Source organism: Hemicordylus capensis, chromosome 1 (genome assembly GCF_027244095.1).
Source record: "Hemicordylus capensis ecotype Gifberg chromosome 1, rHemCap1.1.pri, whole genome shotgun sequence".
NCBI lineage: Eukaryota > Metazoa > Chordata > Lepidosauria > Squamata > Cordylidae > Hemicordylus > Hemicordylus capensis.
Window position 1 is genome coordinate 152,601,525 of NC_069657.1, and position 15,235 is coordinate 152,616,759.

Genomic DNA, 15,235 nt, shown 5'->3' on the forward strand with positions numbered 1-15,235 from the left:
GCCTTGGGCCTGATCCAGCAGGGCTGTTCTTATGTTCTTATATAAGCATGTGGATAAAGGTGATCCAGTTGACATAGTATAATTGGACTTCCAAAAAGCTTTTGACAAAAGTTCCCCAACAGAGGTTCTTGAGTCAGCTTAGCAATCATGGGATAAAGGGACAGGTTCATGTGTGGATTGGTAATTGGTTGAAGGACAGGAAACAGAGGGTAGGAATAAATTGACAGTTTTCACAATTGAGGGAAGTAGGAAGTGGAGTCCCCTAGGGATTGGTACTGGGACCAGTGCATTTAAACTTGTTTGTAAATGATCTAGAAGTTGGGGTAAGCAGTGAAGTGGCCAAATTTGCAGATCTCCTCCGCAAGTGTTGGAACTAATATTGTTTGTTATATTTGTACCCTGCCCCAAAGTTCCATCTCTGGGCGGTTTACAGCCCAATAAAACAAATCAAAACAGAAATTAAAGACTTAAAACAATGTAAAACCATAAGTCCAGTTAAAAAGCTTGGGTGAATAAATCACTTTTAAAGACTTTTAAAAAGTTGTCAGAGATGGGGAGACTCTCATTTCATCAGGGAACACATTCCAGAGTCTCGGAGCAACAACAGAGAAGCCTCATCTCTCTGTAGCCACCGGACGAGATGGTGGCAGTTGCAGACAAATGTCTCTGGATGATCTCAATGGGTGATGGGGCTCATAATGAAGAAGACGCCCTTAAATACCCAGGGCCTAATTGACACCTTCTATTTTGCCTTAATACAGTAGTTGAATATAGGCCTATTCAACTTTGTTTTCTGTAAAATAATGGCCATGGTGGGAAGGGAACGGAAGGGAAGGGAAAGGAAGGGAGAAGTGAACCAAGACTTGCAGGAAGCAATTGGGTACTAAATGACATGTTTGGAATATCACATGATGCAGCCATTCCTGAACTGTACCACTTTGGGCAGGTTGGAAATTGCATCTTTGACAAAAACAAAACAAAAAAATCCTCCATGTATATATACAAAGAAACAGCACTCAGGAACAAAGGTTAGACTGGAATAGCACTCTTCTTCCTCTTGTTCTAGTTGTCCACAGGAAAGACAGTTGTGATGTGGATACAATCACTACCTGCAATCTGATATAGTATAGTCCAGGAAGGACTGTATCACATGATATTTCTAAATGTGTCATTTGGCTGTAAGGTTCTATTGGATGGTTAAATGTAGGGATGTTCCTGAATCGTTTGAGTGCCTCATTATACAGGCCAAAAAAACAACTTTCAGCTGGTGCAGCCGAATCATTTCTGCGGGGGGAGAGCAGTAGATTTAAAAGGAGGCATGCAGAATCTTACCTGCTCTTCCGCTGCGCCTCGCCTCTTTGCTGTTGATTCTAAAAAGCCTCATGGCACAGCTGCGGTGCTGCTCCCAACAGCCCGCATGTGGTGTCTGCACACATGGCTGCTGCGCACTGGCTGCTGGGAGCAGCCCTGCACCTGTGCCGTGTGGCTTTTTAGAACCAACAGTGCTGGGGTAGAGGGGCAGGGCAGAGGAACAGGTAAGACCTGCATACCTCCTTTTAAAGCTACCACTCCCCCCCCCGCCCCACACAGCTGCGCGAAACGCTTCGTACACATCCCTAGTTAAATGTGGGTAGGCATCAGTATTAGCACATATGCACGGGAGGGTGTGTGAATACATTAGTCCTGTTCAGACATTATGTTGTACATAATGTAGGGTTACGCTGAGAACATAATGTGTTGAGTTTCCATTTAACAGGAGAGATGGGAAGAATACAGCTAGCATATATCAGTTTGAGATATCGACAGATCCTAAACAATGCTCATTCCGGGAAAAATGCTCAGCAAGCACTAACAAAAGTGCTCATAAAAGCAGTGCACTTTGCATGTATGATGTTATTTTTTCCAGAGAGATGTCACTGGCATGGCAGGGGGTGAGTTGCCAAGGTTTAGTCCCTGGGGAAAGAAAAGGATTGCTTTGTAAAGCATTTGATCCTGCAAGGAGAAAAGATAGAGCAAACTACCAAGATGGAGTTTATTAGAATGACTGGAAATGGAACCTCTAAGAAGCATTAGGTGGAAGAGCATTTTGCTTCTGAAGACAGTCATCTGCAACCTTGACCCCGCTTTGTGAGAAAGAAAATGTTTTTAGACTTTATTTTGATATAACAATACTTATCATGTCATTTTTGTCTCACCTTATAGTCCTGTCCTTTCTGCATGCAAGTGATATCAAGAGCTCTAATGTCAAAAACAAAATCTGAAACTGTACCAAAATATTTCCCAACCTTAAAACTGGCATATCAAAATAATATGAAAAATTTCAAAATTTGAATTTTGTAATTCAGCATTTCTAGTTGATTTCATATTAGTTCCTCACATCACATTTCTCCTCTCTCCGCCCCCCCCACCCCACACACATCACCCAGCAAAAACCAATGATGCTTGATTCCAACTATTTTGAAACTTGCATAGTTCACTGCAGGGAATTTGAAAATGAAGTCAAAATTTGCCTGTTTGAGTTCAAATGGCAATTCATTGCTGCTTTTGTCAAAACTCACTGTTGCATCTCTGATTAATGTACAGATTGACTGGGCACAAACTGGCTGAATTCCATCACTTTCCACTGTGGTTTATTTCCTGGGGGGCTCTGTTTAAGCTACATGACACTAAGCTGTTTAAGTCTTGACACTAAAGTCATTCACACGATCAAAAACTGTGTTCTACCCGGGTTTGGGAGCTGTGTGTGCTCCCAATTTTTGGTTGTGTGGACAATTTTTGGTTGTGTGGAAGAGAAAAACCTGGGTAGAAGTGATTGTGTGAAAGCAAGGGAGGAGGACAAGCTATCCAGGTTGTCCTCCTACCTTGCTTCCACACAACTGAGAATTGGGAGCACACACAGCTCCCAAACCCAGGTAGAACACAGTTTCTGAATGTGTGAATGGCCTTGGTGTTTATCACGTGTGAGGAGGACTTCCCGGTTCTGCTACACTTTTCCAGACCGTCTCAGTGCAACAGGACATGACCACTGGGAAGCAGGACTCGTACGCTATGTACTTACACCCACTATATGCTTTGCAGTAGCAGGACACTCTGATCTCAGTCAATGCACTGTATAACAGGCTGCATGGGGTCCATTTTAAATTGCTGTCTGTGATGGCAGCTTCCATGCAGCCAACTATTAAACTGCAGCAACCCTCCGTGCAGCAGAGTCTCCTGCCTCTGTGCTGCTGGCAGTCCAATTTGGGATAGTTTTAACATGCAGAGACAGGAGATTTCTCTGCATGACAAAACATTGCCGAAAAATGGCAATGCCCTGTGGAGACAACTACCACAGAGAGCAATTTAAAGCAGTCTCCACGGAGACACAGTTTGTGTGTATCAACATTATCAACACTATAGATTTAAACTGGGCTAACAGTTGTTCCCTCTTCCAAAGAACCCTGGGAACTTAGTTCTGTGAGTAGGACCAGAGCTACATAACAGGCGCACAAGTCCTGTCGGAAGTAAAGCTGGTAGTCCAAGTATAGGACCTGGATGCTTGTATTCCCTGTACTCGGATACGGATACGGATACGGATACGACGAATACGAAGTACTCAGTGGGTACTTTTGAAAAAGTCACTATCTTTCAATCTCAGTTCTACCATCTGCAAAATACTACTATTCTTTCTATGAATATTGATATACCGCTTTTCAACAAAAGTTCTCAAAGTGGGATAGATAGATAGATAGATAGATAGATAGATAGATAGATAGATAGATAGATAGATAGATAGATAGATAAGGTGGTTCCCTGTTCCAAAAGGGCTCTTTAGGGCATAATAATGTTATACTTCCTTACAGACCTCTTGCAAGGACGTAAGAGAGAGGAGTCCTGTTGAAATCAAGTTAGTCATGACAAACTAGTTCTACTGTTCAACATCTAGAATAAGCTAGTCATCAAGTCCCATCAAAATTAATGGGACTTCAGTTAGTCATGATTAACTTGTCTAATTGATTTCATTTCAACAGTACTTAGTCATGACTTACTAGTCTTGTGTTGCCCATTGTTTTCAATGGAATGTTCACATAGTTCATGTTCTCTAAACTGGGGCCTAAAAATGCTGTACACATTTTTACTGGTAACATGAATTGAGTCTCAGGACTTTCTGTTGAACTGCCCAGCTCTGAAAGGGTAACATCACTAAAGGAAGTTATGGTACTCTAATTCCCAGGAGCTTTATCTTCAAGGCATGGTTGAAATGTTTCTTTTTCAGCATGGCTGCTCCTCCTATGCTGTGGGTTCTAAGGTTGCCCAGGTAACAGTAGTTTCTTGTCACATGAATCACCAATGTCACAGAGGTACTTCCTATGTCATTGTCTGTGCCTCAAAGGAATAGGGGCTGTGGTGTTCAAAGTACCCTCATGACCTGGGAAATCCAATGTAATGTGAATGACAGAACCACATTTTCTGGGAGATCCAATGTGTTGTGAGTGTCCAATGTAATCTGAAGCCAGGGCTTCAGATGTAAACAATGGCGGAGCATTGGTAACATTTGAACTGGGTCAGAATGGGGATGTCTGAAGACAAGACACATGCACCACTTGTTAACTCCCTGTGGGATTGTCAGTTGTCAGAAGCAGACACTAGTGGACACTAGATCACTTAATTTGCTTTAAACCCAGCATGCATTGCATTCTTATTGGCTTCAAATTATTAAATAGGTTATAGGGACTAGGGAGGTGCAACTCACCCCCCCCACCCCAAGAAATTTCATTACTCTTGTCAAAACAAATGTGCTTTTGACATTTGTGCAGATATTTTATTGGGGCAGGGCCCTCCTAATTAGCCTTGCATTTCCTTTTGGGCAAAACCCATGCAAGATCTGCTTATGATTTAACTAGATTGGCCACCTTCTGACTGCCAAAAGGGCTTCTGTGCCTTTAATAGAATCCAGATGGCATCAACTCTGTAGTGATTTGAAAGGCTTTCCTTTAGAGGCAGGAGCTGGAGCTGCACTTTGCAAGCAGTCGGTACCTCCACCAACCAGGAAAATTCCTCTATTGTTATGATGAAGCTAAGACGATTATCTGCCTTGTAAGCAACTAGAGCCGTATGCATTGTATTTATGCAAAGTCAGGCATGTGTGCCTGCTGTTCCAGAAATTAGATGCTGCAGCTCAGAAGGCAATATGGGCTACCCAGGATGTTAAATCCCAGAATAGGGGTATTTGAGGATTTCCGTCAGAAACATTATCTCATATTCTAATTCTCCCAATCCAGGCTTTTTCCTACTCCTGTTGTGCTACCTACAACAAAGCTACGTGTGGGAGAGATAGAAGTCAGTTTCTCTCCTCTGGGTAGGACTCAGGAGGCACAGGGAGTAAGTAGAAGAAGAGCAGGCTGGAGATTTTCACTCTGATTTGGCCACTTCTGGAGATGAAACAAGCACCATCGAAGTTGAAAATGTGAAACTTTTGCAAAGCACACAAGAAGAGCCACACTGGCTCAGATCTAGTTTAGCATTCTGTTTCCCACAGAGGCCAATCAGATGCCACCACAAAGCCCACAAGCAGGGCCTGGAGGCAATATAGCCCCTCCTCCTGTTACCCCCCAGCAACTGGTATTCACTGGTGTACTGTATACTGCCCCTGGACATGGAGGTTTTATTGTGATTAATAGCCATTGAATTTGGTTCATCTCCTTTGTCACAAGCTAAACTTCTTTCATGTCCCTCCATTACGCATCTTTTTGCTAAACGAAAAAGCCCCAAATGCTTTAGGTTTCCTTTGCAGAAAAGTTATTCTACGCCCCGCCCCACCACCTTTAAAGGGGTTGCTCTTTTCCACACCTTTTCCCATTCATCTACATCCTTTCTGAGGATTCAAAATAGGAAGACTGAAGCAGAAATGTCAAATGAGAAAAGGCTAGAAAGTGAGGGGGTGAGGTGTTCTGATCTGGGGCAAAAGTGCTTGCAATGAAGCCTCAGTTTCTGCACTTCTTACATGATTATTATTTTAAGTCGGGGGGGGAGATGGGAGACTGTGGAGCTATCCACATGACTGTTCAGGAGAGCACAGCGGGGGCGGGGGGTAGGGGGGAGACTGCTAAACCTTACCTTCCCCCTAGACGATCCTTCAAATATTGCTGGAAGCACTGACCACACTCCCAAATGAGTAGCACTACACCAGGAAGCATGGAGCTCCAGAGGCCGGGGACGATGTGTTATCCTACAATGTACCATGTGCTGAGTGCAGTGCATTGGGGGATTCCCCCATCAGCTGGGCACTCTAGGCACCAATCTCTGTGTCTCCTCAGGCTGCTCTGTGTCTCCTGAGGACACACATGATCCCAGCAGCCGGGTTCAGGGAGCCCTCCCTCCCTTAACCTTGACTACGAGTGAGCCAGGCTTAAAAGTTAGGTTTGGCTGGGCAGGAGCGCTGGGATCCATGTGGATTCTCCTGCTCCACAAGAGCAGCCTAACCCAGGCCAGGCTGCTTGTGAGAACTTATGTGGACATTTGTCCCAGTGGCGATCTGTAAAGAGGGTGGCTGTTGTTGTTGGTGTCTATCCTATGTTTCATTTTTAGATTGTGAGCCCTTTGGGGACAGGGAGCCATTTTATTTTATTTATTTATTTATTTATTTATTTATATCTATTAAATTGCTTTGGGAACTTTTGCTGAAAAGCGGTATATAAATATTTGTCCTATTCCTATTCGTATTTGTAAAGTGGGCTTTAGTCCCCACAAGGTTCTGTCACAACAGAATTGTTAGGCTTTAAAAGACCAAGAACTCTTTGTTGTCGTGAGGATAGCATGGAGTCACCCCTTTGGTTGTCTTGAGCTCCTTGTAAAAAGGACAGGATAGATATGTAATTAATGAAGGACAGTTAGGGAGTTCTCCTTTCATTGATTTCCAGAGCACTCCCTTATTGGTGAACTTGGCCTACCACCTTGCATTCACTCCTCCTCTCCGCAATTGCAAAATGAACACTTCTGAATTCCAAGGACAGGAATAAACCGTAAGTACTGTTTTAGCACTCAGGCAGCCTGGAATGGAGTGTTGTGTAGTTAAGAACTTCAGCTGAAATTACCAGGGGCAGGTCAGCCACATCCATAATACTCAGGAAATACCCAAGTTCTCAGTGTTTTCCGCCTCCTTAATGCCTAAATTCTGGGTCCCTTGAGGACCAGCCTTTTAAGATAATGACTGCATTTCTTGGGTAGTTACAACCATTTGGCCTTTGGCTTGGTGCCTTTGGAGCCAACCTTTTATAATGACATACTCAGTTGTGCTGGATGGCTTAATTAAAAAGTCACATTTCTGCAGTGAGTCCTTCGTCATCTCCAGCACAAAGGGCAAACCTCTCCAGCAGATATTAGCATTGGGCTGGAAAAATGGAGGTGAGGCAATGGGAGGGCTCTGAGTGGGGAGAAAGGTGCTTGGGACAGATCTCCCTCAGCCTACAATTCTATATGTTAAGTTTTGGTTCTTTTTTTTTTTTTTTTTAAAGAAAGAAACTGCTTTCCTAGGGACACTTTGACAAGCAGTTGGCTGATGTGGAAAAATCATAGAGCCTCTTCTCACGATTATGGAGAAGACCTTGTGGGCGGGCTGCGGGGAAGGCAGGTTTAATCTACATTCTCCCACAGACAATATTCTCCCCTTCCCTGGGTGGGCGGATCGCCCAGACAAGCGGTGGCTCTCCCAACAGCTCCAGGAGTTGGGGTGCCAAGATGCACTGCTGCTCATTGCCCCATTCCCCAGAGCTCCAATAATAGGAATCCCCTTCCTTTCCCCAAGGGTGCCAACACGAGCAAAGGCATCCACTAGGCAGACTTTGGCAGTCACCTAGGGCACCAATTTTTTTGGGGGGGGGGCACAGGGACTGCTACCCATCCACCCACTCGAGTACATTAATCGTTTTTTGTGCCCATAGTAGACTGGGAACTCTCTCCCATCATATCCCCAAACTAACGTGGGCTAGTCATTCATTGGTCATTTGTGTGGGCTGCTCATTCCACATGGTGAATGAACATCCCGAATGGCTCAAGTTAAAACTGGGGCTCTACATGTCTTGGCTGCGGGTGGGGCACCAAAGTTAAATTTTGCTTAGGGCACCAACAACCCAATGGCCGGCACTGTGTGGCATCCTGGTACCCAAGACGAAATGGAGGGAAATGCAGGGAGGAGCTGTAGCTCAGTGAATTGGTGGTAAAGCTCATGCACTGCAAACAGAAGAGCCAAAATTCTGTTCCCTACATCTCCAGTGAAGAAAAGTCCTCAGGTAGCAGGAGTGGGTTAGATCCTTACCTGAGACCTTGAGAGGCTGCAACCCACCAAAGTAGATGATACACAACCAATGGCCTCAGTGTAAAGCAGATTTTAGGAGGGCGGGTTGTTTGTATGTCAGCTTTGGACCATACCAGGACAGAAATCCTAAGATATACTTATAGATGTATCTGGCCATCTTGCAGCCTGTGAGGTGGTGGTTTGTTTTCTTTTTTCTTTTTTGCTTCTCCCACAACTGTTTCAGAGGAACAACGAAGAAACCCAGGCTCTTGGAAGTGCAACGGCAGTAGGTATATAGCTGTAAATGCATGTACTGCCAAACAGACTCTTTGCAGAATCCTTTGAACAGTAGCTGCACTGCTACCTCCCATAAATGGAGTGAATGTTGACCATGTTGGCAAAGTTGCCCCTTCCCTTCCAGATGCATAAGTCAAGCGACCTGATTGCAGGGGCTGAACCTCACGTGTAACAAAGAAGTTCATGTTTACATGAACCATTTAGGGCTTTAAAGATCCCCACAAACACTTAGAATTGGGCCCGGAAATGGACTGGCAACCGGTGCAACTGATGTCGCCCTGGGGCAATATGTTCAGAGCAGCCAGTCCCAGTGAGCAGCCTAGCTGCACTGATCTGCACCTACTGAAGTTTCTGGACTGCCCCACATACAACACATGGCAATAATCCAAGTGCGAGGTTTCCAGGCCATGGATAACTGTTGCCTTTTGAGATCTGGATTCGCTACTCACAGAACTTGGGGTGTCTGAGCATATAACCATGCCATACTTTATGACACATGTGCACCAGAAGCACATGGGGAGTTCTGCCACCCTATAGCACATAATCATATGTCCAGTTTTGTGCCTGTGTGACTGAGAGCAAAATTATTCATTCCACGTTCATCCCACCCTACCTCCAAGGAGCCCAGAGTCACATACATGGGTCTCCCCCTGTCCTCACAACAACCCTGTGAATTGGTTAGGCTGGTGAGTGTCCCAAGCAGAGGCATTGCTAGGTACTCAGACCCCTCTTTATTTATTAAAGACCTCTTTATTTATTAAAGACAACCCCTCTTTATTTATTAAAGAGTTTTATTATTAAGCTCAGTCATGCCCCCCAAGAATCAGTGTAGGGCTGGAGCTGGGAGTGGAAAATGAGCTGCAGGTGCAACTCATCTCCGTTATTCTTGACCCACCCCAGCTGCCTCCTCTCTCTCTCTCTCTCTCTCTCTCTCTCTCTCTCTCTCTCTCTCTCTCTCACCTTGCCCAGCTGTGGCATTAACCCCAGGCGCATGGGCTGGTCATTCACTGGGTTTCCCATTCAAGAAGGAGGTGACTGATGAGAACTGGGGCTCTGAACCAGAACTGGGGGCCTGCACCCATGGGCCACCCTCTAATAATGTTGCTGGCCCCAAGGCTTGAACTTGAGTCTCCCCAATCCTAGAGACGGGTCTCACAATCCGTGAGACCCGCTTTTTCCAAAACTGCGGGGAGAGACGATCGGGCAGGGAGTCCGGGGCGGCCGAATCGGCCACCCACACAATTGCCAGCTCCATGACGGAGCCGGAAGGGGCTTGGCGGAGCGGGGGCCAATCAGCCCCCTCAAGCTCCAGCATGTCCTGCGCAAGTGCGTAGGGCATGCCGGCGAGACCCCAGGAGCCGGGAGGCGGCTTTTTGCCTCCCCTCCGGGGGTCTCCTTGTGAGTAGCCACAGCTACTCACGATCCAATAGCCTGGGTTTGCGGAGTGCTTGCTCTGCAAACCCGGGCTAAGGGACGGGCTACCAAAGCGGGTTACCTGCTGGAGAACCGCCGGGCTCGCAGCCGAGCCTGGTGGTTCTGACGATCGGGGAAAATCGGGCTAGGCTTTCCTAGCCCGATTTCCCCCGATCGTCAGAATAGCCCCTAGTCTAATTGCTACACCACAGCAGCTGTATGAACCTAAGACTTAGCTGATTCTGATTGCATGATGAGTGGTCACATTGTCACACTCTCTTCCCCAACCCTACCCTGATTCCTTCCTGTATGTTGTTTCACATGTTCAGGACATCTGCTTACCAAGATCCCACTAACCTAAACGAATTCATTCTGCTCTCTGCCGTCCTTGCCATGCAAGCACCAATCTTCCTTGCAGCAGACAAAACACCTCAGGGGGTGCAAAGTGCAGGCCAAACCCCTCTGCCCACCTGTTTCGTAGGAGATGCTCTGCTTAATTACCCTGCTCAGGATTTTCCTTAATAGCATCTTCATCCAGTAAAGACACAGGAAGTCTTGCTGTGACACGACACTCACGGGGGGGCATGCGGCTCCTGATCATTCAGAGTTCAGTCAGGAGCCTTCAGTGAAGTATCTTTAAGTGATGGCTTGCCAGGGGGATGTGGCTGAGAACAAAGCAATCAAGGCTGCCTCTGTCCCATTAAGGGAAGCTTAAGTGGAACGGGAAGCAGCTCTCCAATGCTATTGACAGCGTAGGTAGGCAGCAAAATGGGCTGAAGAAAAGTGTTTGCTCTGAGCACGATGGAAGGTTCAAGAGAAAGCTTCTGCTTCTTCTTCTTCTTCTTTTAACATGGCTGCCTCCCAGCTCTCTGCTCCCAGATGACCAAATCAGAATGTTATATTGCTTGCGATTGCCCCCTCCCCACCCCGCTTCTCTCTCTCTCTCTCTCTCTCTCTCTCTCTCTCTTCCCTTCCCCAGGCTGATTTAATGAGATGGTAGCCTCAGATACACTTGCCTTTCTTGGTGTTTCACATGGCTTGCAGAACATTTAAACATGTCATAGCATCCATAGTCCAGGCCCTGAGACCTCATTGCATGCTAGGCTAAGAGTCCAGACAGGAAGCCAGTCTAACTCTAATCTCCTGCACCACATTGAGACCAGTCCTTTTCAGCTTTTTCATAGGGGAGCTGGACTGGAGTTAGGGATGAGCTAGTGAGGTGGCCATTCATAAAAGGTGGCACCCATAACAGGACACAGTACTCCAGATGAAATCTGACAAGCATGGAATAAAGTGCAACTATTACTACTTTTGATTTCTCCATATGTTTAAATTTTACTTGCAAGTGGACATCTGACAATTACTTTGTAGACTAAAACCACACGTTACAATACACATTGAAAGTAAAATATGTATGGAAAATATGTATGTATGTATGTATGTATGTATGTATGTATGTATGTATGTAAATGTAAATTTCCAGACACAATTCAAGGTGCTGAATATTATCTATACAGCCTTAAATGGCCTGGGACCTGGATACGTTCCCCCATATAAACCTATTCTCCTGCTGTGCTCATCACTGGAGGTTCTACTTGTATCCTTTTATCTGCAAAGGCCTAGTTGGTTAGAACATGGGACAGGACCTTTTCATTAGTAGCACCCAGATTATGGAACTCTCTCCTCCCTGAGGCCTGATTAGAATTAATACTGCCAGTTTTTAAATGGGCAATAAAAACATTATTATTCCATCTAAGTTTTTGTTGATTTACTGGTCGCTGTGCCCTCTCACTGTTGTATGGCTTAAATGCTCTCATGTGTTTACTGTTTTTAGGTTTGTGTGTTTTATTTCTCTTTTCTCCTTCTTTGAAATTGTTTTAAGTGCTTTTTTATTTGTGAATTTGTTTTTAATATATGCTCTTAGCCACCATAATAGTCCCTTTACTGGGATGGAATGGAGGAGTATATAAATAAATAAAATATGATACCATTTGAGACCCAAACACTTTGATGGTAATATGTGGGTGGAGCAGGGATACCCTCCCACACATTGGACTGGTGATTCATTGGGGAGAGACTTCAGGAAAGAACTACCACTGAATATAGTCCTTTGTTCTGAAGATGAGACAAAGGCAACCATGGCTTAGTCAGGCCTGCTCAACCTAAGCCCTCCAGCTGTCTTTGGACTACAACTCCCATAATCCCCGGCCACGGTGGCCAATAGCCAGGGATTACAGGAGCAGTAGGCCAACATCTGCAGGAGGGACAAAGCTGAGCAGCCCTGGCTTAAATCTAGTATTTGGCTCTACACAGGAACTGTACCCTATTTTGAATTCAAAACTTCATGGAGCTTAGATTGTCAACACTATGAACAACTGAAAGGGAAGAGCACACAGCTTGAAAGCATAAGAAGATAAGAAGAGCCTTGTGCGTCAGACCAAATGTCAACCTAGACCAGCATCCTGCTTCAAACAGTGACCAGCCAGGTACTTTCAGGAAGCCCACAAGCATGGCCACAGCCCTCCTCCTGCAAAGTCTGTCTCCCAATTACTGCATCTGAACAGAGAGACTCCATTTAGTTACTATGGCTAATAGACATTCTTAGACCTACTCTCCATGAATGTGTCTGATATCCTTTTAAAGCCATCGAAGCCCATGGTCAGCTCCACATCTGTATGGCAGCACATCTTAATTATGCCTCTGGGAAGCCCAAACTCAGGGCACGAAAGCAACAATCCTTCCCCACTGTTTGCCCCCCCCCCCAACAATGGCTATATGGAGGCACAAAGCCACTAAACCCTGAGGTCCCATTTAGCTAACTGCCATTCAGATTGAAGGGTGGTAGTGGTGGTAGTGCATGGAAAACCAACTTGGATCTGTGGCCATGCACAAAACGTATGCAAGCTTGGAAGTAAGAGCAGCTCAGGCTGAGGGAGAAACAGCCCCTTCTGTTGCCTTCACTTATTTGTTCCTCCCTCGTTCCACCCACTTGCTTTTCTTCTGGAAACAGAATGGCTCCCAAAAGTTCCTTTATGCTATTCCCCCGCCCCCCATCAAATGACTTGAACAGAGATTTGGAATTTACAGAATCCGTAATATATTTCTAGCAGCTCTGGTAAAGCAATTTGGCCTATTGTGAAAGACAAAAACTTGATTTTCAAAGACACAGCAGCCTGCAATGATGAACATTTTAAACTTTACAACATTTTGATGTGTAACTTATTTGTAGTAATTTAACTGCATGTGCTGTTTTCATTTGGCTGTGCTGAGTAATTTGTTTTGTTTTGGGTTTTTGTTTTGTGCGTGTGCTCTATCCTTAATTAGGCAACAATGCAGAACCCTCAGCTGTACTCCACACAGCTTCTCATCCAAGCCCATAGAATATTTCTGTCACAAAGGGAGTTCCAGCCCAGCATGTGTGACATTCAGATCTAGCCAATATTGTTTGTTGACAGTGGGGATGTTTCCTTCAGTGGGGGAGGCAAGGGCCCAACCCAAAAGCTGCTGAGATCTTCTCAAGCATGATTCAACTCCTGGCCAAGTCTTCTCAGCTGCTCTTGTAGTCCAAGAGTCTCTGTTCTGGGCCCCTAACAGCAGAAGACCAGGACTCACAACAGACAGATGGCTTGCAGAGAGGTTGGTGCATGTGGAGAAGTTTTTGGGTGACCAAAACACCAGGAAGTGATGTTTAGATATCACTGTGTGCAAAAGAGCAAGAACTGGGGCGGGGGGGTGGGATCTCAATGATTGTATGGCACTATAGCACAGATATAAATCAGCATATCACTCCTACAGTCTAAAATCATCACGAGAAACTGTAATGCCCCTGAAAAATAATGCGGCCAAATGAAAGGGGTGGCAAAATAAATCTTTCTTTTCAAAATGTATACCCTGCTTTTTCCTCAGCGGCATCCAGTGACTGCTAAGACCCAAAACAAAACAACACACAAATTAAGAACCCATTAATTAAAAGAACTAAACTATGAGCAGAATAAAATATCAACACAACAAAAGAAAACTGACACAGAACTCGATAGCACCCCTCACCCCAGCCCAAAAGTCTTGAAGGAGAGCTGTGTTTTCACAAATCTTTGAAAAGAGAACATTATTCAGGCTAAAACTGAGCCTCCCACTTCCAGAGTGTTGGGGTCAGCACAGGAAAAACTCTGGAAGCACATAGAAGGAAGGCAGTCCTTAAGGCACCTAAATACCAAGCTGTTAGGATTTTAAAGGGAAGAACCAACACTTTGAACTTACACAGGTAACCAATCACCTTCACATAATATGATGTGCTTCCAATATGTAGTCCCAGGAAAAAAGCTGAGCTACAGCATTTCCGACCAATTGAAAGTTCCAAGGACAGGTCCACATACAAGCACATTACACTAATCCAAGTGTGTTTTTCTTTTTCTTTTTCTTTTTCATTTTTTATATCCCACTCTTCCTCCAAGGAGCCCAGAGCAGTGTACTACATACAGTACTTAAGTTTCTCCTCACAACAACCCTGTGAAGTAGGTTAGGCTGAGAGAGAAGTGACTGGCCCAGAGTCACCCAGCAGGTATCATGGCTGAATGGGGATTTGAACTCGGGTCTCCCTAGTCCTAGTCCAGCACTCTAACCACTACACCACGCTGGCTCTTAAGTGAATCTGTTGCCTCCTTTTGGAAAAGCATTCCATAAGTTCTGTGCCACTAGCGGAAAGGCCTTGCTCTGAGCTCTCATGATCTAATATCTAAAAGATAGGATTCAAAGTGAATCTTCACCCAACCTCTGATGTGACCTCACACAACTGTAGCATGTGTATACCAGAACCATCTGTATACCCATGTGTACATCCACCTCTTCACCCAAGCTTTTTTAGCTTTTTAAATTATCAAGTTTTGATCTGTTTTTGATTTCTAGATTTCCTAAAATGTTTTAAGATATTTGTGTATGTTTTAACTTGTTTTATGTTATTGTTTACTGCCCAGAGACGAAAGCTTGGGGCGGTGTACAAATCTGACAAACAAACAAACAAATAAATAAATAAATACCAGAACAAATAATATGCAGGGAAAATTATATATAAGGACAAAGTCAGTGCTCTGTCTTCCTTTTTTATATCACTATATATAAAGTAAGAGAAGATCTCTATAATAATGGACCATAATGGAGAGTTTACTGTATAGCTTTTACTTTAAAAGCTCTCTGACTCTCTGCTCCTACCTTCTCTCTCATATTTTCTTATTTTGGGCTCTTGCACCCATGGCTATT

The 15,235-nt window shown here is 44.8% G+C and overlaps 1 protein-coding gene across 3 annotated transcripts in view; it reads left to right on the plus strand.

Annotated features, from left to right (window-relative positions):
- The first annotated feature begins 4,216 nt into the window (after positions 1 to 4,216).
- MARCHF4 (membrane associated ring-CH-type finger 4) overlaps positions 4,217 to 15,235 on the plus strand; it is a 237,221-nt gene continuing 226,202 nt past the window's right edge. The window contains exons 1-3 of one of the 3 annotated variants that reach the window (XM_053270893.1): positions 4,217 to 4,297; positions 6,900 to 7,001; positions 12,296 to 12,468. The gene's annotated coding sequence lies outside the window, so the exon portion shown is untranslated. Of the gene's footprint in view, positions 4,298 to 4,377; positions 4,469 to 6,899; positions 7,002 to 12,295; positions 12,469 to 13,250; positions 13,619 to 15,235 lie in introns of those variants that run through there. The other 2 variants (XM_053270883.1, XM_053270903.1) reach the window with 2 other exon arrangements.